Source organism: Panthera onca, chromosome A2 (assembly GCF_046562875.1).
Source record: "Panthera onca isolate mPanOnc1 chromosome A2, mPanOnc1 haplotype 2, whole genome shotgun sequence".
Lineage (NCBI taxonomy): Eukaryota > Metazoa > Chordata > Mammalia > Carnivora > Felidae > Panthera > Panthera onca.
The window spans coordinates 28,081,440-28,102,900 of record NC_138340.1 but is presented as its reverse complement, the minus strand read 5'-3'; the positions used below and the strand labels follow the sequence as shown (position 1 = coordinate 28,102,900).

The window sequence follows — 21,461 nt, the reverse complement described above, 5'->3', positions numbered from 1 at the left end:
TTTTCAATAAAATGCCTCCTGTAAGTAAAAGACAGAAAATAAACTTCACCGAGGACCTTTTGGAAATGATGATTAATTGCTTTTTAAAGGAATTATTCTGGAGATATGCTAAGCTACTCGGCAGTAATTTAAAGTTGGCAACCTGTTAACAGTTCCCCGTCTGCTCCACTGAGGTCAGCCAGCTTCTGTTGGATAACTGTAGTTGTAGAGTTTGAAAGCAGAGTGCAAAATACCATCCTTAAAATTGGAGCTGTCATGTTAAATTATGCCACATTTGATGACTGATCACAGGAGAAAGTGATACATGGTTTTTATAAACACAAGTCACCAAAAGCAGGCTCAATGGAATTCGAGTTGTCTGCCATTATTAGGATACAAGTTATTTTCTGGCAAGAATTAACAGAATCCAAGGCTTTTATAAGAGACGTTAAAGCAAAAGGAAAGCGTTTCTATTGTTGTGGACAGTTCTGTCTACAGTATATTAGAATGTGGTTGGGGGAAAGAAAGAGATTCTGCTCTCACTAATTTTAAATTGCAGCCTAGACCAGCAGAAAAAAAATTATTAATGGGGCCACAGAGGATTTTGTGACAAGTGGTGCTGGGAAATTTGGGGTGGTATTTGTTACATATCTGGGTGACAATAGAATTAATCACCACCCCTCTTCTTCACTATGTATGTAGACTTATTCCAGGTGAAATCTAAACAAACAGAGTCAGTAGCTTGACCTATAGCTTTTCCCTTGTATTAAATGCTGTTTTTCTGTAGTTCTACCTTAGACCGCTAGAGAATGTGTCCATTTGATCAGCATTATGATTAGATAAGTCCCTTGCCCTACCCTCTGTCCATCTTAACCTCTGTTCCCCACTCTAATAAAATTTCAGATAACATTCAGTATCTCAATAGATTGGGCAAAGTAAATACCTTTTCCTGAAATATTAGTGTGGTCTACTAGGCACCTGTGCACCCAACAATTTATGCCGAGTTATCCTGTAGTATTTTAGTATATTGAGTTAAATTTTAAAAGATTATACAGAAGATCTGCTTTATTACACAAACTAAGATAGGCAAAAATATAATCATTTTGTAACTTAATTTGATTTCTATTTCAAATATCCATTCTATCAGTTTGGTAGGAAGAATGATATCAATATGTTAGGGATACTCTTTGTCTTTTCCCCAGGTTGTATCCATGTTCTGGAAATGCAGCAGGGTCCCATCTGGTCCCTAATGTCATCTGTTGACTCTGGTGCCCAAGGAGACACCCATTGTCCTAATTGTCCTTTCTGTCTGTGTGTGCATGACTGGGTCCCATATGTTGCTGCTGTCTGCAAAGCATGTAGGTGGTGAGGTTTCCATTTTGGCCATGGCATTTGTTGGGACAGCATTTACTTTTCATATGATGTTTGAGCGCCACAAACTTGGGGTAGAATGTGAGTATAAAATCCTGAAAGGATAAGGCTGAAATGAGAGCTTTGTTGTTCTTGTAGGGTTCTTCCTTGTGGAAGGAGGGACAGGTCTTGCTGTACTCTTGGATTCCCCAAAGCCATCTGGAAGTTTAGTCATCTCCCAGGCTTACCCCGGGAGCAGCAAATTCTTTTTTTATTGTCATTGCTTTTTCTCTGTACTCCTCCTTACTTTCAGCCCAGGTTGTCTGGATGGAGGGAGTGGGGTTTAGGGCTGGGACAGAGAGAGAACATGTTCTTAATCCTGACCTTTTCTTATGTTTTTGCTTTCTTGTCTTTTCTTTTTTCCTTTTTTTTTTTTCTTTGTAACTTGATTTCTTTCTTCAAGTACTAGGTCTTAAGACACAAAAGCCAGAGCAAGCTTCCATTTTTCCTCAGCTTTCTGTCACATTCCTCCCCAGAGGAAATGAGTCTGGAAGGTTTAGCTCCCCAAATAAGGAGTACTATAGGTGAGAAAAGAAGAGTCCTAGGAGTAATTATCAAGTGATAGTGGAACCAAAACTTCTGTTAGCACTCACCTTTTCTTGACAGGATGTCAGTCTTGTCTTCATATGAAATGATGATAGAACAGAGTTTAACAAGCATAAATGTTGGATTCGACCAACATGGGCTTGAACTTGGGCTCTCCTAGTTATTTGCTCTGCGCATATAACTTTTCTCCTTCAAAATTAGCTGAGAAATGAGGCTGATGATGAATTCCTTGAGAAGATTGAATGAAGAATCTTCTTAAAAAGCCAACATTTGCTTAAAAAGCCAGCAAGTGTGAGCTTATTCCCAGTTTTCCCTCAATCTGTTTAACTTCTTCACTTCTAACCGCTCTGTGTAATTCTCAGCTTTCACTGCCTCCAGAAAATATTTTTACCTCCTCTGAGTCTGTTAAATTTTTGGCTCCTCATTTAAAGCCAACATCTTGTCAGTCTTCAAGTTCTTCTCTTACTGTGTTTCATGTTAATTTTAAGTCTTTATGTTTTATTTGAGGGAAGAGGGAAACTCAGTGTTGTATTAGATTATATAAATTATTTTGATGTTAATCAGAAGAAAAGGATATTCAATCTTTTTTTGTTCTTTTTGAAGGCTTTACACTAATGTGAATAAAAATGCCGCAAAACTGCACCATTAAACATGGTTAAGAATAGGAATTTGGTGTTATGTATAGTTTAGCACAATAATTTTTTTTTCAAGGGCATTCAGTGTCCAAACACACAATATTGATAATGTCAGAATTTCAGGCACTCTATGTTTCAAAACATATTTATTTATTGATACAACCACTGTGGAAAAAGATGTGAAGTTTCCTCAAAAAGTTAAAAAAAATATAACTAACCATATGATCCAATCATTTCACTCCTAGACATTTACCCAAAGAAAACAAAAACACTTATTCGAAAAGAGGCATGTACCTCTATGTTTATTGCATCGTTTACAGTAGCCAAGATATGGAAGCAGCACAAGTGTCCATCAGTAGATGAATGTATAAAGAAGATGGGGTATATATATCCAGTGGAATATTACCTAGGTACCTATTTTATCTACTAGATTAAGGGACCGAAGTAGTCTTTTCAGTGCCTTTCAAATCATGCCCAAGTGATCAGTTACCTGCTCTGCTGTGCAAAGAGCTATTGTGCTTGTAAACTTTGTTCACGCAGTTGTTCATTCAGTAACTACTTCCTAAGCTCCTGTTATACACCGGGCACTGACCCAGGTGCTGTGAGCATTTCCCTGGCAGCCCAGCATGCAGTCTTTGCCTAGCTCTCACTCAAATACCCATGAAGACACAGAAAGAGAATAGAAACCACCACACCCATAATAAAGATGGGAGTCAGTCTAATGCTAGAATTGGGGAAAGAATGATACCAATTATAAAGCAGAAAGCTGGCTAGAGGCATCTTCTCAGAGACAAGCACATAACATTTCCTGCCTTCATTCTTTGAAAAAGATGGTTGAGAGAAAGAGTGGGGGAGGCAATAAATAGTGTGTTATTTTCAATATATGGCTATTAATAGAGTCTAGAATGCAGCAAAGAAGATTTTCTACAAGCACCCGTGACTTGTGATAAAGTATGTTCTCCCATTCTCTGCTGCCTTGGTCTTCATGTGGACCTGATTCTTCAGGCTTCTGCAGAGTGCACGTACCTGTGAGTTTAAAATACAGTGCTGTCGGGGTGCCTGGGTGGCGCAGTCGGTTAAGCATCCGACTTCAGCCAGGTCACGATCTCGCGGTCCGTGAGTTCGAGCCCCGCATCGGGCTCTGGGCTGATGGCTCAGAGCCTGGAGCCTGCTTCCGATTCTGTGTCTCCCTCTCTCTCTGCCCCTCCCCCATTCATGCTCTGTCTCTCTCTGTCTCAAAAATAAATAAAAAACGTTAAAAAAATAAAAAAAAAATTAAAAAAAAAATAAATAAAATAAAATACAGTGCTGTCATTGAACAGATTTTAACTTCACCATTTAAAGTTATTCTGCTTATGTAATCCTTTGAAATAAAATGATAAATTCAGCATATTATTGCCCCCGCAAAGCCTTACGTAGGATTACCCTTGTGAACTAAAGCACTGTGTGGAAATAACCAGTTCAAAACAACCCAACTTGACGGTAGAATAAAATAAATATACTCTCTCAATAATTGAGTAATTATCTTATAGTTTTTCATCTCGCATATTTTGCCATTTTGCTTAAAAAATTTCAAGTCATTTTGGGGCACCTGGGTGGCTCAGTTGGTCAAGCATCCGACTTCGACTCCGGTCATGATCTTACGGTTCATGAGTGTGAGCCCTGCTTCAGGCTCTGTGCTGTTAGGTCAGAACCTGGAGCCTGCTTTGGATTCTGTGTCTCTCTCTCTGCCCCTCCCCTGCTGGTACTCTGTCTCTGTCTCTCTCTCAAAACTAAACATTAAAAAAATTTCTAGTCTTTTAATTTGTGTATAGTTCTTCTTTCTAACTGGATAATCAACTAGTTGGTGTTAAGGTCTGTCCTTGGTTTATGTCTTTCAGGGAGCAGCTAATGCTCTGACATGCAAGGATAGCTGAAATCCTCAAGTGGATTATCAGTGCCTATCCTGGGCATAAGAGCAAAGATTGGAGGTAATGTGCCACTGAGTTGCTAGTCCTGGCTATGGGAACACAATACGTGTATATTCATTATGCAAAGAGTCACCAAGGAAAAACCCCAATTTTTTTATTCTTTTATATTCGTATAAATAGGCAACTTCAATTGCAGGTGTCTCTTTTCACTTGGAATGTATTTTGTAGGGTTTTTAATAAAGTTGCTTAAGACTATTCGATTTAAAACGATTTAAGACTATTGGATTAAAATGTCACAATTACATAAGTATTTCTGTAGTAAGATCACTATTGGCTTCACTGCTAATGTAAGAAAAACCGAGTTCAGAGAACAAAACTTAAAAAAAAAAATTATACACCCAAAAAAGATTCTGAGACAGAAGAACCTGTGCCAGAGCATAAACTGACATGTTTGCATTTAAAATCAAACCAGAGGTATCAAAACCCATCTGTTTAGTCAGGGTTTCTAGTGAGTGATTGGCAACTTTGAGAATCTACTCTTTTGGAAAAAAAGAAGGATCCCAAGCTTTTCTTTTCTTTTCTTCTCTTCTCTTCTCTTCTCTTCTCTTCTCTTCTCTTTCTTTCTTTTTAATTTTGATTTCAAAGTCTGTGGTGGTTGGGGGAACTTTAAGAATGAACTGAATAACAATGAGGTGAGAACATGGCCCACCGTGTTGTCTGTGGATGATTTACACATGGTGCCTGGGAACAAAAGATCGAGAGTTTGTTTCTCCATGCACATCTGCTCGGCAGCACAATGCAGTTAATTTCAGTCACTGGTGTTTTGATTCACAGCTGTTATGAAGTAGGGATTCCACTTTTGTCGTCTTGGCTACAAATATTTCTTTGTAGCAGATGGGATTCTTCTTTCTGAGGGAGGAAATAAAATCCAAGAGGGTAAGTGAGAATAAGTAAGGAGGCTGGGTAGACTGATGGGCCAGAATCCCGACTGATGGGCCAGAATCCCTCTGACATGTGTATGATGTGTTGAGAGTTGATTGTCATTAGAAAGGCTGTGTGTGTTGCACTGTATCTGGTATTACTGGTATCTGATAAGCTAATTTCCTTATCTTCCATGGAGGTATTAGGTGAGAACTGGAAATAAGAGTATGACTTTCAGACCTTCTTCTTCATTTTAAGATATGGATAAGAAATACAGCATGTGGGCTCACAGTGGCTCACTGTTCATTTAACAAATAATGAGGAGATTTGGCGAAGCTAGGTTATTTTTGGATTTGGAGATCTAAATCCAGGAAGAAAAAAAGAAAGAAAAGTTGACATCCAAGGAAAATAATTTGAAGATCAAAGAGCCAAATCACTCATTTTATGTATGAGCACACAGATGCATAAACACATACATATTTGTATATGCATATATTATAGTAATATATATCCTTCCTAATATAGAAGTGTATGTATTCACTCATACATAACAAAAATAGCAAATGTGGAAATTGACAAATGGTATCTGCCATGGACGTGGGCTATAGTAGAACACAGGGTCCCAAATTCCATTACAAGCTATATTCTAGGGACGCCTGGGTGGCTCAGTTGGTTAAGCATTGATTTCGGTTCAGGTCATGATTTCGTGGTTCGTGGGTTAGGGCCCTGTTTCGGGCTCTGTGCTGACAGCTCAGAGCCTGGAGCCTGCTTCAGATTCTGTGTCTCCTTCTCTCTCTGCCCCTCCCTTGCTTGCTCTATCTTTCAAAAATAAACTAACATTAAATTTTTTTTAAGCTGTATTCTGGATGGTATCTTCTGTTCTTGGTCACTTCCCTCACTTCCTACAGGAAGTCTTCAAGCGGGGCATTGTTACCTTTATTTGAGAGTTAAGTAAGTGGAAGTTATATAGCTGCTGAGAAGCGTGCTGAGGTTTGAGGCAGGCCCATCTGACTGCCTCCCTCGCCCCACCAAAGCCCTGTGCTCTTTTCACTTCCCAGGCTTTATCTAGTAGTGAGGTAAGGCCGACTTTGCATTTGGTCCTTCATATACCAGTTGGTAATTTATATACTTTAATACATAATCTACTGTGTGGTCACCATGGCGGTGCCGCCATCATGTGTCCTGGTTTTCTGTATTTGCTCTAGCTGTTCAGGTGGGTCATATAATGAAAAAACAAAACAAAAGGTGTCATCTCTCTCTCTTTTTTTTTTTTTTTTTTTGGCACCATCTAAGGAATCTAACAACTGGAAATCTTCCCTGTCTTTCCAGAACTCATTTTTAGAAGACAGAGAGTGATGAAGGAATTTTCTGTTAATTCCAGGTACAAGAAACAATTTGATACGCATACTTACGATGTTATATTATTGGAAATTTTGAATATTTTGGTAATTTATAGAGACAATGACATAGAAATTTTTGTGGTACAGACACTTGTGGAAAATCAAGCACATACGGTCTGGCATGTATGGTTACAATGTCAGGTGTTCTTCAGGGTAGTTGCAATTCATGGAAAAGCTAGTCTGGAAGTGGAATGTGGTAGAATTTGGGCAATTTCCTATAATTCATCCTGTTGATGGCAGAACCTATTTCTATTTCTGTTTGTGGAAGCTTCCCTAGAAAACTTGTTCCATCATGCCTCCTGCTGCATCTCAGATATGATACTTTTCTCAAGGTCTCTATGCAAATGGGAAGAAAAAAATAACTTCTGGGAATTTTTTTTTTTTTTTTTTTTTTTTACAAATGGCAGCTTGCGTATATGATGTTTCAGACTGTGGGAAATGCTCAGGCTTGACGGTAATGTGTGATTACATATTTCAGGGCGCATTCCAGTGTCCTTACAGAGAGTTCCCTGAGTCTGATTATAGTCAGTGACTGAGACTGCAGATTGTTTTCATTACAGAATCTTCAGACATTCTAGTCTCTCATGCTCTCTCCTCACTCCATCCCTGCTATCCCTGGACTTTCTGGAAATCCCGAGTGATCCTCTTTCTCACGTGGCTTCCCAAGGATGCTTAGAATGTGTCTGACTCATTTCGGTGCTCTTTCTCAGTACCGTGACCCGGGCTTTTTAGGGCACTCGCTGTGCTGTGTACAGTACAATGTTAGGAACCTCTGCACCATAAAAGCAGCCTGTGGGGATGAGGGCAGTTTTTTGTTTGTTTGTTTGTTTTTGCCATGGTTTTGTAGTATTGTCGTTTAAGTTATTCTTTCTTGTATTCACTCTGACAAAATGTGCTATGCATTTTTTTTCAATTCATGATTAGCACCAGAAGAAGAATGGTTGCATCGGTCAAGAATACCTTTAGTCCAAAGTTGTGTGCACCCGAGAATTGTTGAGGCATTATCTCCTTTAGGCTTTTCAGATGAGGATACTGAGGCAGAGTATACACACACCTAACTAGAAAGTAGTGAAGCCTCAAAAAATCAGTTTCTCAGGATTCCAGAGTTAGGCTTTTAGCCATTGTTGGACTATTTGAACTCCCCAAGTGTTAACTTTCTCTCTTCCAAGTGAGTGAGAAGAAATAGAAAATGCATATATTGTGATTTTTTTTTCTACCTTGAGATAAAAAGTATTTATTCTCTCATCAACTGTACTTCAATTTAAAAATAAATAAAGGATCCTCTAACATAGAGCACCATAATTTATCACAATAAGGCAAGAGCCAGTATCTCTAATGTGAACTTAGCCCAGAAAGGATGTCACTGAGCCTAGCGCCCTGTTGTAGAAACGCAAAACTATAACTTAGGACTGGCTGACTTTTTACTTGAGTTTTAGTATGTGTGTGGCCAAGGAAAGGATCAAACCAGTATATAGAAAACAACTTTCCACTTATCTTACTGTCTACGTCTCTAAGCGTACCTAACAATGAAAAGTTCCTTTCGTTTGATTTGACAGACTGTAATTGCAAGGGTGTGATTTGTTTTGTTTTAAAGCAGTCTTTAGTTTACTTTCCAAATACATACTTCTATTACCCTTCTACTCACTTCTCTGTTTTTTAAAGTTTTCCCAGATTGCTACCTTAGTGTGTTCTATTATCTAATATGATGCTTTCCAACAGAATGTTCTACAATGATGCAAATGTTCTACCCTGTCCTGTATAGAAGCCAGTAGCTTCACGTGGTTATTGAACCCTTGAAATATGGTTATTGCAATGGATGAATCGAATATCCAATTTTAGTTGACTTAAATTTAAGTAGCCATGTGTGACTGTTGACTTCCATTTTGGGTAGCACAGATCTAATTAGCTTTTGACAGGTGAGGTGCTCCATGACCACAACATGTGAAAAACGAGACCTTAAAATTTGTGAGAGAACTTCAAGCTGTTCTCAAGTGTCATAAGACAAGAGTATGTTATTTAATGGTTGACTTTTAACCAATTTTTTTTATAGTCCTTTAAGAGATCACTGTCTTCTAATCTCCTTTGTAATTAAGCAAGAACAGAAAGGGCACTCACCTGTCCCTGTGTCCTTTTGGTTGGGATTTGTACAGGTTTGACTGATACACATCCTTCTGAATCAGCCCATTGTGAGCACTTTGTATTTGCCATATTAAGAAAAAAGTAGCAAAGTAGTCAGGCAGGAAGCAGCCCTGACTTGGTTGAGATTTTGAGAGTACATAAGAATGCACAGCTTGCTGCTGATGTAAAGCATGTGGGGAAAGGCCTCACAGAATTATTTTTCTTTCATGATTGAATGCTAGTACTTGCTGGTATGTGGAAAAACAGTCTCTTGCTTGTACAGGCAAACAGCTGTTGTTATTAGAAAAATAATCATTATGATAGAAGGCACACGTTTTTCATGTCTTCTGTCAGATCTGTCAGAATATGTTCTATGTTAAAATATGTATGTTGCATCTGAAAAAAAATGTAACTGGTAATTTAACGTATTAAAAAAGTTCTTAGCCAGAAATGAGAGTGTATCATCTTTTTTTTCCTATCCTGTATACAAGCACTGCCCAATAGAAATAAAGTACAAGCCACAAATGTGATTTTTAAATTTACTAGTAGCCATGTTAAAAAAAAAAGTAAAAAGAAATAGGTAAAATTAATTTTCGTGTAGTTTATTCAACCCAGTATATCTGAAATATTTAAAAATGTGATCAGTATAAAGTTAATGAGATACTTTGTATTACTTTTTCTTTGATGACACTTTAAAATCCAGTGTGTATTCTATACTTAAAGCACATGATATGGCTGGCCAGCTATCCTGTGCTCCATAGTGACCTATGGTTACTGGCTATACCCTATTGGATAGTGCAGTTCTCGATCCTTACCGAAGGCATAGCGAACCATATTTGAACTTCTGAGGGTAATTTGCCAGAAAGTAAATGAGGCATTATCAGTTACTGGCAGAGATCATCAAGGCATCTACTACATGACCTGTCATCAACGAATTTACTCTGAAATTTTGATCAAGAGGGAAGATAAAGATACGATAATATGGGATCCATGTTTACGAATATACTTATGGCTTAAAATTTCTCTTGACACTTTGGGTGCATTTAATTTTTCCTGCTCAGATTGCGACAACATCTGAAGACATTTTTAATTCTAAGTTTGTAGAAGTTTTGTCATTTTGTCTCTTTTCTAACACAGGAGCCATGAAATTGGGGATTTTCTTGAGAATTACTTTTTTTTTTTTTTTAATTTACAACTTGGAGATTATTTTATGGGCAAAACTCACATTGGTTTTATTCTAATAAAACAAAAATATTTCTATTCCAGTTAACTTCAACTAGTACTTTAGATGTTTTTTCACACGACTTTATTATTTCACAATTGTATAAATCAAATCCACATTTTTAAATACAAGATTCTGCCTGGTTGTGTTGTATAGGGCTCTCTATTTTCAGACGATGTTAGAAAAGGCATTAAAAAATTCTCTTTCTTACATACTGCAATTGTACAGTTGCTTGAATATAGACAGAAAAAATATTCAGAGGCCATATCTATGTTAACCACAAATAGTCAATTGATGTAATTAGTACATGTTTTTATAAGAAGACGAGACATGAAAATTTAGGTGAAACTTACTGACTCTCTTGGAATTGTTTAAATATTTTTCTATAGAGTTTCTAGATTGGATTGCCAGATATTTGAGTCCTGAATTTTGTGCTTTTAAAATATCTCTGAGCCTATTTTTTTTTTTTTTTGAGTGTAAACAATATATCCTGGCACAGAGTTGGGATTCAGTAACTACTGGTCAGGTGGATGGATGCTAGGGGTAATACACATGGAGTCCAGACCATTGTAAACACTCAGAGTTAGCTGTGTGTGTAACTGTATAATTGCTACAATATATATGAAGTAAGAAGTATATAGTTAAGTATATAATACTTCAGGAAGTTAAATATATGTACTTTATTATTTGTTGTATGCTTTTTCTATTCAAATTTCCTATAATTTGGAAAATTCTTATAACAAGTAAAAAAATTTAGTAGTTAAATGGTTTGAAATAAAAGAACCACAGTTCAAATACACCTTTTAGGATACAATATCCTAGCTGTCCCAGCATGATTCTTTTTCGAATGTGAAGTTCGTAGTATGAACAACTGTGTTTACCTCTTAGACTCCATTAGAGGCAAGGGACCGACCAATGCCTTCTTCGGGAAATACAGCTGAATGGTTTCATATCTCAAATGTTACCTTTGTTTCCCCCTTGACTTATGAGAGAGCAAGCATACAATTAAATTGATTTTAAATCACATTTAGCATTATGTATTGATTAGATACAAGTGCTCTGAAGCAAACGTCACATTGTTCAGCTCCAAAAAGCATCTACATCGGATAACAGAAGCAAAAGGAGCTCTCATTCCTGTTAAGTAATTCAGCCAATGTTATAAGTCATGGGAGTGAGATACACGTGGTTAGTAAATGGTTCTCAAACCTTATTATTGTAATGCAGCCTTCAATTCAGTTTATTAGCTTGTTCTTTATTCTCATTTATATTTTATTACCTTGGAACACAGTCATAGGATCCTGGAAATGAAGTTTTCTTTAAAAACTTTAGGAACAATTTATTTAAAGTCTTTTGTTAAGTGACGTCTAGGAGCAGACACAGTGTCGGCGAGGCCAGGTTTTGAGATAAGGGAGGGTAAAATGGTTTTTTTGAGTCGGCTGTGATAGCATCTCTATGTCTCTAACTTTATTTCTGTCATCTTTGTTTCTGGAGAGCATATTCCTGGTTGTGTTGGAGATGGAGGGAGTCAAGGGATGGACAAGGGATAGAAGTTAGAAATATAAAGTCTTACATTGCTAAAAGCGGTTCTCCCCAACACAATTGCCTTTTCACACCAGGGAGCCCCAGGAATGATAGCAATAAGAGGAAAATCAGTCAGCGAGTGACCTTGCCATCACTCCAGCCTCTTGTGGGCTCCCACAGGCTCTGCTGCGTACCTGAGATTCAGAAGTAGTGTGATAACTAACACCCATTCTCAGCTCAGGCAGCCCCTCCAGGGAGGAGAATGGGGCAGCTGTTCAGCTAGTGTGTGCCTTGCATCTTCGTGACTTTTTGTTCCACTGTGCCTATTTGATACTCCGCCTGGATTCTCTCTGATGATAGGATGTGCTTGAATTTCCTTCCACTGCTCAGATACACTCATGTAACCATCTCCTTTACCTATGCCCAGGGGCTGAGTCACCAGGGGTATGTTGGAAAGGCAGCATAGCTTGGTGTTTCAGGGCACACACAGTTCAAAGTCTGGCTTTGCCATTTAGTAGCTTTGAGATTGTAGGTGATTTTTTTAACCTCTCCTGCTAAAATGGGGATAATAATAGGACATGTCTCCTAGGGTAGCTGTGAATCCTACATGCCTTAATATATGTAAAATGCTCAGAATGGAATACAGTATAGATATGTGTACACACACATAAGTACATATAACATTTAATAAGCATTATGGAATTGTAAAATAACCTAATGGTACTTGCCCTACTTTGCACCTAACTTGTTGGACCCACCCCTCATTTGGGGGTACATAACATACAGAACTGGTGATGAGGGGCATGTATATTCAGGACAGCTGTGCCTTTGTACTCTGGGAGAATCATGAGCCACAGCTCTTAGGGCATAATTCAGTGGAGGAGATTTCTTTATTAAGAAACCCGGAGCGAGAAAGAAACTGCCAAAGCCTAGCACCTCAGAGCATCCATGGGAGTAGAGGTTGGAGATTGCCCAAATATGTTTTCTTTGTCTTCTTAAAAAAAAAAAAAAAGAAAAAGAAAGAAAGAAAGAAAAGAAAAAAAAAATAACAAGCTATAGTCCATGCCTCCACTGTACTTAACATTCTGGTGGGGAAAACCAATCAGAAAATGGTCAGGTGCAATATAATGTGTGAGGTACCAAAAAACATGGGGGAGAGGTGCTGGAATCCACACATGGAAAGAATGAGAGAGAGATCTGGACAGGCCTGTGTGGGATGCAGGACAAGTAGGAGCTAGCTGGGCCTTTGAGTAAGGAAGGGCACTCTGGGCCGAATCAATGGACAGTGTATGCAAAGGCCTAAAGTTAAGAGTAGTTCCTGAAATCCAGTGTGGCTAGAGCACAGTGTAGGTGAGGTCAGGAGTGGCCATAGCTGAGTTGGAGAAGTAAGCAAGACTTATGTAGAGGACTTCAGATCCATGCTAAGGTATTCAGAGGGTCCTGGTGGTAATAAGGAGTTTTAAAAGAGTTTTGAATAAGGAGACTTTTGGTCCATGTTTATACAATAAAACTTCTTTCTGGCTGCCTTTCAGGGAAGGGATGTGAGCAGGGCTGGGGGCTGGAACTTGTACTTTAAAATACTTACAACACTGGGGCGCTTGGGTGGCTTAGTCGGTTAAGTGTCCGACTTCCACTCAGGTCATGATCTCAGAGTTCATGAGTTTGAACCCTGCCTCAGGCTGTCTGCTGTTCAGCAAAGAGCACACTTCAAATCCTCTGTCTCCATCTCTCTGTGCCCTTCCCCTACTCTCTCTCTCTCTCTCTCTCTCTCTCTCTCTCTCCCTTTCTCTCTCTCTCTCTCCCTTTCTCTCTCTCTTTTAGAAATAAACATTTAAAAACAAAATACATACAACACTGGATTTCTGTTTTCCAAGACAGTGAGCACTGTGATGTTCCTTTAGCTGAAAGCCACCTTTAGTCTGCTCCTGGTCGTAGGTGGCAAGATATAATTGTAACAGGTGTAAATAAGATTTTGCAATCCAACTCGGTGGACAGCGAAACTGAGATTGATGTGTTTCCAATCTTGCGCTTCTGTAAAGAACACAGCAATGAACAACCTTGTACATACATCTTTTAGGCACTTGTCCAATTATTTCCTTAGGATAAATTTCTAGAAATGGGTTTGGCATTTTAGGGCTTTTGACATATATGGTCCCTGGATGGTTTGGATGCCTGTAATCATAGTAGATAAACAGGTGCAGAGTTCTGTGGCCATGCTACAAGCACAGATACAGAATTGAAGTGTGTAGCGAGCAGTCATGCCTGGGTAGGCACGCATGCATAATTTTTCTCTTTGGACTTCTTTATACCACTGGTCCTCTTCCCTGGTTGCAGTCAAACTTGATTGGATGAGTGCCTAAGACTGACGGGGTGTTTGTCTATAATGACAAGTGCTTGACTGTAGCAGCAAATGATGAGCGGCCCTAGGGAGACATCACCACCCACTTGAGAGAGATCCATGAAGGGTTTATGACCCGTTTGAATCCTGATCGAGCATCACTGTCTTGACCCTCAGGGAACCAATTGTCTGGAATACTTGCTCTGTCAGTCTGAGCGATGTGCTTAGAATCCCTTCGAAACCTGGGAGCCTGATTGTTTGTAAAACACAGAGTGAATTATCAAAAAGACCTGGAGATTGGAAATATTTTATTGTCATGTTCCATAGCCATCTTTGCTAAGTATATTAATAAAAACATCAGAGCCTGTATCCAGTATGTTTGCTTACCATCATCAGCTATAAATTACTATTTGAAATTATGAGGCAATGAATTTTTAATTTTGATCATACCAAGTTTTTCCCTTGTGTTTCTTATCTCTCGTAGAGATGTTTACTTACCAAATGCAATACAAAAAATTTTAAAGATGTATAGAAATATAAAAACATATATTGTTTATCAGTAGCTACAAAATGTATGTCTGATCTTCTGAGTTTGTTCACTTGTGTGGAGGGGCAGGGGGTGGGCATCAGAGGAGGGGAGCGTGGCTAGAAGGAAGCATGGCAGATAGGGCTGGACACCTTTGTTCTCAGTGTTCCACTTTGCTTGGATGCCCTTTGCGAAAAGGCAAGAATGCAGATAGGAGAGCCGTGTAGTCTCAAGGTTCTGTACCTTGTGCTGCTAGCTACCCATCAAGCCCCCTCCCCAAGTCCTAACCCATTTAGTGCCCTTCAGATTGTTCCTTAGTTAAATAAATGAGCTCTACCTGTTTCTGAGCACCTGGGCTAGGATCATTACTGTGGGTTAAGTTAGAGCACTTCTTTTACGATTAGTAGAGGCATTGTCTGGTGATCCATATTCTGTTTGCTTCTAAAGATGGTCTTGTTAAAACACTCCAGTAGCAGTGCAGGTGGTCAAGGAGCCTCTGGCGAGGAACAAGGTGTTTTTTGCACACAGAGGCTGCTCTTGGCTGTTTCTTAAAAGCTAATGGCTAGAATTCTTAAGAGAATGGTGGTCACAAAAGGTTTATTAAAATTTAAAATGGTTAGCTAAACTGGAAAAAAAAAAGTACAAAACTCCTGTATAAGTAAGTGTAACATCAATATTGCTCTTTCAACAGTCTATTCTTCTAATTTGAAAAGAACAACTATTTGTCATGGTTCTCGTCCTTGAGCTGGCAGTTACCTAATTAAATGCATATGAAATTCAAAAGGCTTTACTAAGGGACAGTAACTTTCCTCCGTTGTTTTTAAAGTTGCTGGGATGAAAGAATTACGTTGAACAGATAATGGATGGATTCTTCCATTGTGCATTGAGGTCCTGAATCGACTAATCATGCCATGGTTATTCATCAATGTGTTACCTTATAATTTGAAGTTAAAGGTACCATTTTCATTTATTGCTGACTCGGGGTAATGTTGGTTCCAATTTTTGAAGACTGTGACCTGGGTGAGGAAGCTGCCCGTAACCAAGACCACAGCATAAATCAAGACAAAATTTGGGGTTGGGATAGGTTATTGTGTACTGTGGGGAACGTCCTGATTACTGGTGGTCTTTTTGGTAATCTCCTTTGTGGAGGGTATGGAACTGAAGATATTTATATTCCGCAAGGATGATTTTGTTTTGATTGCCATTGATCGGTGTGTTGGCTATTCTGCCATTCTTGCCCACATCTCTGTCTTTATCCCTTCAGCCTTACTCTGTGTCTAGTCTCTGCCATTTCTGTCCTGTGGATTCCAGGCTCACTTACACATTGAATCTGAGGTTGATGAATAGGATGGTCAGGCAGGAAATCAGAAGACTGGAGCAGAAAGCTTTTGGGGTTCTCCTACTTCTTCTTTTATGGGTGCTGCAGTTGGCAATGGCTACCCTCTCTGGTTGCCCCTGCTCCATGCTCCAGCCTTCACCAGGCCCTCATATCACCATGGTCTCCTTTGCCCTTTGAGGTGTAGGGATGCCATGACTTCCTGCTGTTGCTACTCTCTGAGTGCATCTACTTTCTTTATTGGTTCCTTTCCCTGCCTGGTCTTCTGTTAACAATCCTCTTGTTGCTGTCTCTTCATTTGAACCATCTGAGTTGGATTCTGTTTCTTCTGGGACCCTAATATAGTGGTGGCAGGTCATTCAGACAGTATATAATAGTCTTACACTTTGAGTGTGCTTAAAAATCCATATTCTTGGCCTCTTTACCCCTTGGGAGATTCCCAGAGTAAATATTAAGTGAGTCCCAAGATTCTGCACTTTACAGAAGCTCCCAGGTAGTTCTAATATTTTGAGGAAGTCTGGCCTCTAAAGAAGGAAGTTTATACCCAGTGCTTGAGACTTATCCGTACCAATCTGTGCAAAGGTACTCTTAATTAGAACAGGAGTAAAATGCTCTTCTTCTTTGTTCTTTTTCTCTATGGTCACATGTCACATGCAAGCAGGATATTCTCCTCCAAAATAAAACTTAGACCAACTGGTGACAGGTGACTGGTTCTCCTTCTGCAGAGGCCATCCCCTATCATTCCAGACAAACTGTAGGTTTTATTTACCTGCTCAGCTTTTAATGTCATGTAATACCTGTTACCTTAAAGATTGTTTGTGGTCACCTTTTATAAGGGTTTACCTTGATCTGGGTAATAAACAGGAGAGCTGGCTGCCTTTGTGATATCACATTTATTTATTTACTAACTTGAACATTTATTCACCACCTACCATATGCAAGGCGTGGTCTGGATCGGTGTTGGCAGACTACTGCTCTGGGCCAGATCGACCCTCTGGCTGTTTTCACACATAACGATTTATTGGAAAACAGCCATGTCCATTTATTTATATATTGTATATGGCCACCTTTGTCCTACAATGGCAGAATTAATAGAGAAATATATGGTTACAAAGCCTGAAACATCTGCCATCTGACACTTAACTAAAAAAAGGTGACAGAGTCGTGGGCTAGGTCTCAGAATCCATTGTAAATAAGATAGGCATCATCCCTGATTCCTTGCTGGGGACAGAGCAGTGACAAAAACAACCCCAAACCCTTCCCTTGTGAAGCACATCTTGTAGGAGATACAGAAAACAGTAAAGAAGATGAGGTATAAAGTAGGTAATATGTTATAGAGTGGTAAATTTTAGGGAGAAAAATAAAAGCAGGAAGGAGGATGGGCAGTGCTCTGATGTACGTGTGATGGCTGAGGAGTCCTCAGTGAAGAGGAGAACTTCAGCCTAATTTTCCTGGTACTCATTTCCTGTATCTTCTACTTCATGTCTCCTCTCACATAATTAACATTGCTTGAGTCTATCAAATTTTAATCTGTAAAGTAGAAGGTTACTTGTCAAGTATTGGCATCCATGAGTAATAGAAAGCTGGTGGAAAACATGGAGGTGATCCTTTGGTCTTGGATCCTTTGGTGTCTTCTTTAGCAAAGTGGGGATATGGGCCACAGAGCAGGAACATGTACTCTAGCTCCATCCCTCAGTTGGTGCTCAGTGTTACTAGTAGCTCCTGGCAAAGGCAGAGAATTCTGTGGAGGGACACAGCGTTTTTTTCTTAAATATATATTTTTTAATGTTTATATTTATTTTTGAGACCGTGAAAGACAGAGCATGAGTGGGGGAGGAGCAGAGAGAGAGAGGGAGACACAGAATCAGAAGCAGGCTCCAGGCTCTGAGCTGTCATCACAGAGCCCGAAGCGGGGCTTGAACTCATCAACCATGAGATCATGACCCGAGCCGAAGTCCGCTCAACAGACTGAGCCACCCAGGCGCCCTGCATTTTTTCAATACATAGTAATTGGCAATTACTGAGATGGAGGGGGGCATACATGTAAGATTTAGGATGTTAGGTAAATGTATTGCTAGCTAATCATCAAGTTCTTATCTGCTTTAAGTGATAGGAAATGCCTACACTAGATATATTTGCATCCTTTCCCCTTTGATTGCAAAATTTAGGTAGAAACCTACCATTACAAGGCTGATGATTACATACATTTGGAAACATTTCAAGAAAAATTGTATAGTCCAAATGTAAGTACATCCAATAAAAGTGTAACATAACATGATTATCCTGTAAGACTCATCTTCCTCCTGGTCCCCACTCCTCCCATAAGTGCCCTCCCTCGCTGGACAAGGGACAGTGATTCAATTTTGTTCTGAAATAGCCACTGTAGTTTGACTCTGTATTATTAATTCCCCTTTGGTTTGGTTTATTACATTGGAAATTTCTTTTACTATTGGAAATTTAGCTACATATCTACATTATTTTATTCAACAAATCCTATTAGACTCAAAGTAAAAAAAAATCATTTTTAGCAACAGAATAAATTTAGAGAGGTAAGTGTTAAACCCAACTCTCAAGGCATTTCTTTATGCTAGATTATTGCTCTGTAGCTTTCATTAATTAGATTTCTAAAAAACAAATTTAAAACAAAACACTTTCACTAAAGGAAAATCGTATTTCCAACATTCTAGGTCTCTGTTTGCACTTACATATGGTGTAAGGAAACTATTTTAAATATATTAAAGTATGTCTAATGCTTATATACTGTATATTATTTAATTTATCAAACATTTCTAGTGACAGTCTAAGCTGAATATGAGGCTTAAGGGGTTTAATAATAATAACTTAATTTGGAAGCATCTTTTGCTTTCTGAAAACCCTCTGGCCACTTAACAGAATGCAATAAAATATAATTATAAAATATGCAACATGCCTTCATATATCTACATTTCCAGCATGTGTTTTTCTTTCTTTAATCATCTATAAAAATACAGGCATGAATAATATGAAAAAAAAAAAAACCAGTTTCCTATTTTACTCTGGATATAAACTGCTGGTATATTCTTTGATAAGTATTAAGAATAAGAATAAGGGATATATTTCACACAACGGGAACAGTCTAGTCACCTTCATTTGGTGTGAATTCATAAATACGTAGAATGCTCATGATCCTCAAATGCACTTCACTGATGCCTCATACTCAAAGAAAAAAGGAAAGCCTTACTCACCAAGGGATTTCTAATGTGTTAAGGTATTGACACAGTAACCCATGTTTATGAGTAAAGACGAGAGTGTACCAAGATGTCATCAGCCAAGAAAAATGAGAAGAGAGTTGAAAGTGATTACCATGAAGCAAAAAGTCAAGAAGTAAAATATGAGTTATCTTTAATCAAATCAAGCCATAGAGTGGATTCATTTGTCCTTCCCTTGCTATTCGTTTATAACTGTTTAGCAGCACCTCTTTGGGAGGGGGAAAGAGGCAGATTTTTCAGCTCTTTAATCCCTTTTCAACTAGAACTGCTGTGTTGTTGACTGCTGATAACTGAGATTCTAAGAGGCAGTCTGGGTCCTCTCTAGGAGCAGGGACTCAAGTTAGATCTCCAGGGATTAAATTCCAGGTCATCCCTCAATAGCAGTGAGACTTTGGGCTAGTCACTTAGCCTCTCTGTGCATCCCAGGTTTGTTATGAAGAGTAAATGAGTCATATTTGTCGATATCACATTGGCTTGTATTTAGATGCCTGACGTATCCTGATGCAAACAGCTGTTGTCAGCAGCACATTGTTGTTAGTGTTATTATCTGAACAGAGGGTTCTGTGGCTCAAAGCAAGCTTGGAAACCACTATTCTAAGGGGCATTTCTGGCAAGTTTGGGAAGTTACTCTCTTTCTCATCTTTAAGCCCTTCTCATTAGCCAAGGGGAAGTTTTCTAAGGCAGGCTAAGCTTCCTTTTTACAGAGCCATGCACAGGCCCCAGGCTCTGAGCCTCAGGCAGGGATCCCTTCTAGCAGAGTTTGGTATCTCTTTTGTTTCGAGGTTAACAGGGGTTAACTGTCTATCTCTGGGAGATGATACTGGTTTTCTAGTTATGGCAGAGATAGAACATTTCCATTTAAATCAAAGTCACTTAAGGACAAACTGAGCAGACATAAAGAAAATAGATGCCCAATGGAAGTACAGGAAGCACAGAATGGAGACCAAAACCATGAACTTGACTGCAGGTGGAGAACCACTCCAGGGGAGCTCAGCCTCTCAGGGTGGTGTTTGGAGACCTCAGGTTCCCGCCTTGTTTCCAGCCTGCAGTGTGACCTGGGGCAATTCTTGTCACCTCTCTAAGCTTCATTTTCTGTAGCTTTTGGGACTTACTGAGGTCTCTCTAACAACATAATACGTATCTTGCCTTCAGGAGGTACTCAAAGTTACCCAGTAGGAATCTTCAGGCTCTAAAATTCTTGTTCTCTCTATTATCCTTGTGACTGGTAAAGTGAAAATAATGTACAACATTGCTGGCCATAAGGAAAGGAAGCTGGAGGCAGTCCCCTGGGGTGGAGTGTTGCTAGAAGTAATTCATTGCATCTAGAATTGAAGGAGCTGAATTACGATTAGTGCCCTTGTTTCTTAGCTGAGTGATCTCGGAAAAGTCAGTGTACCTCTCTGGACCATAACTGCTTGTAAATCACACACAAGGATTCAGTAATATAATGTTTGAATTGCCTCCAAGTTCCAAGAAGCTGGGGCTTCCTTTGTGCCTGTTGGCTCAGGCCTTAAGTGAACATTATAACCAGTCTTTCCCAACATTCTTGCCCAGGTGAATGTAATGTCACATGTGGTAACATGTGTGAATGTACCTTAACCTTGTAGGCATGCTATTTATTTCAGTGCTTATAATACCAGTATGAAGTCCTATTACAAAAAACAAACAGAACCACAGGAGTTTCAGTTCTGTGATAGTCTAGGATCTCTGGTAATATAGAGACTAGGAGTGTTGTGTACTCAGAAGGCATCATACTTACCTGGAAATATGTAATTAAAAAAAGGCATTGGGGACACAACCTCTGTATGGACTACGATTCGACAAGTATATTTCTAAAAAATTCTGTGGATGTGGCATCAGTGTTGAGATGGATTCCTTTTATATGTAGGAAGTCCTTGGACTGTAGCAATTTCCATGTAGGCTTGGGAGTTCTTCTGACACTTAGTAGTTCTATAGTCTTGGACAAGTTAATGGATCCCTCATCTCTAAATGGATTCTTCATCTCTAAAATGGAAATAGTGAAACCTCTCTTTGAAAGTGATTTGGGGAGCCTGGGTGGCTCAGTTGGTTAAGTGCCTGACTTTGGCTTAGGCCATGATCTTGTGGTTCATGGTTTGTGAGTTCAAGCCCCGTGTCAGGTTGTATGCTAACAACTCTGAGCCTGCTTCAGATTCTGTGTGTCCCTCTCTCTCTGCCCCTCCCCTGCTCACACTCTGTTTCTCCTTCTCTCAAAAATAAATAAACTTAAAAAAATCAAAAATAAATAAAAATGCTATATGAATTAAATGAGATTTTGGCTATCCATTCTTTGTAAGATGGGTACCACATGGCAAAAGATAGGGTAACTGTAA

At 39.1% G+C, this 21,461-nt stretch overlaps 1 protein-coding gene across 10 annotated transcripts in view; it reads left to right on the top strand.

Annotated features, from left to right (window-relative positions):
- The window catches only part of FHIT (fragile histidine triad diadenosine triphosphatase), a 1,422,334-nt gene that overhangs the window by 815,473 nt on the left and 585,400 nt on the right, over positions 1 to 21,461 (top strand). The gene's annotated exons all lie outside the window — the stretch shown is intronic.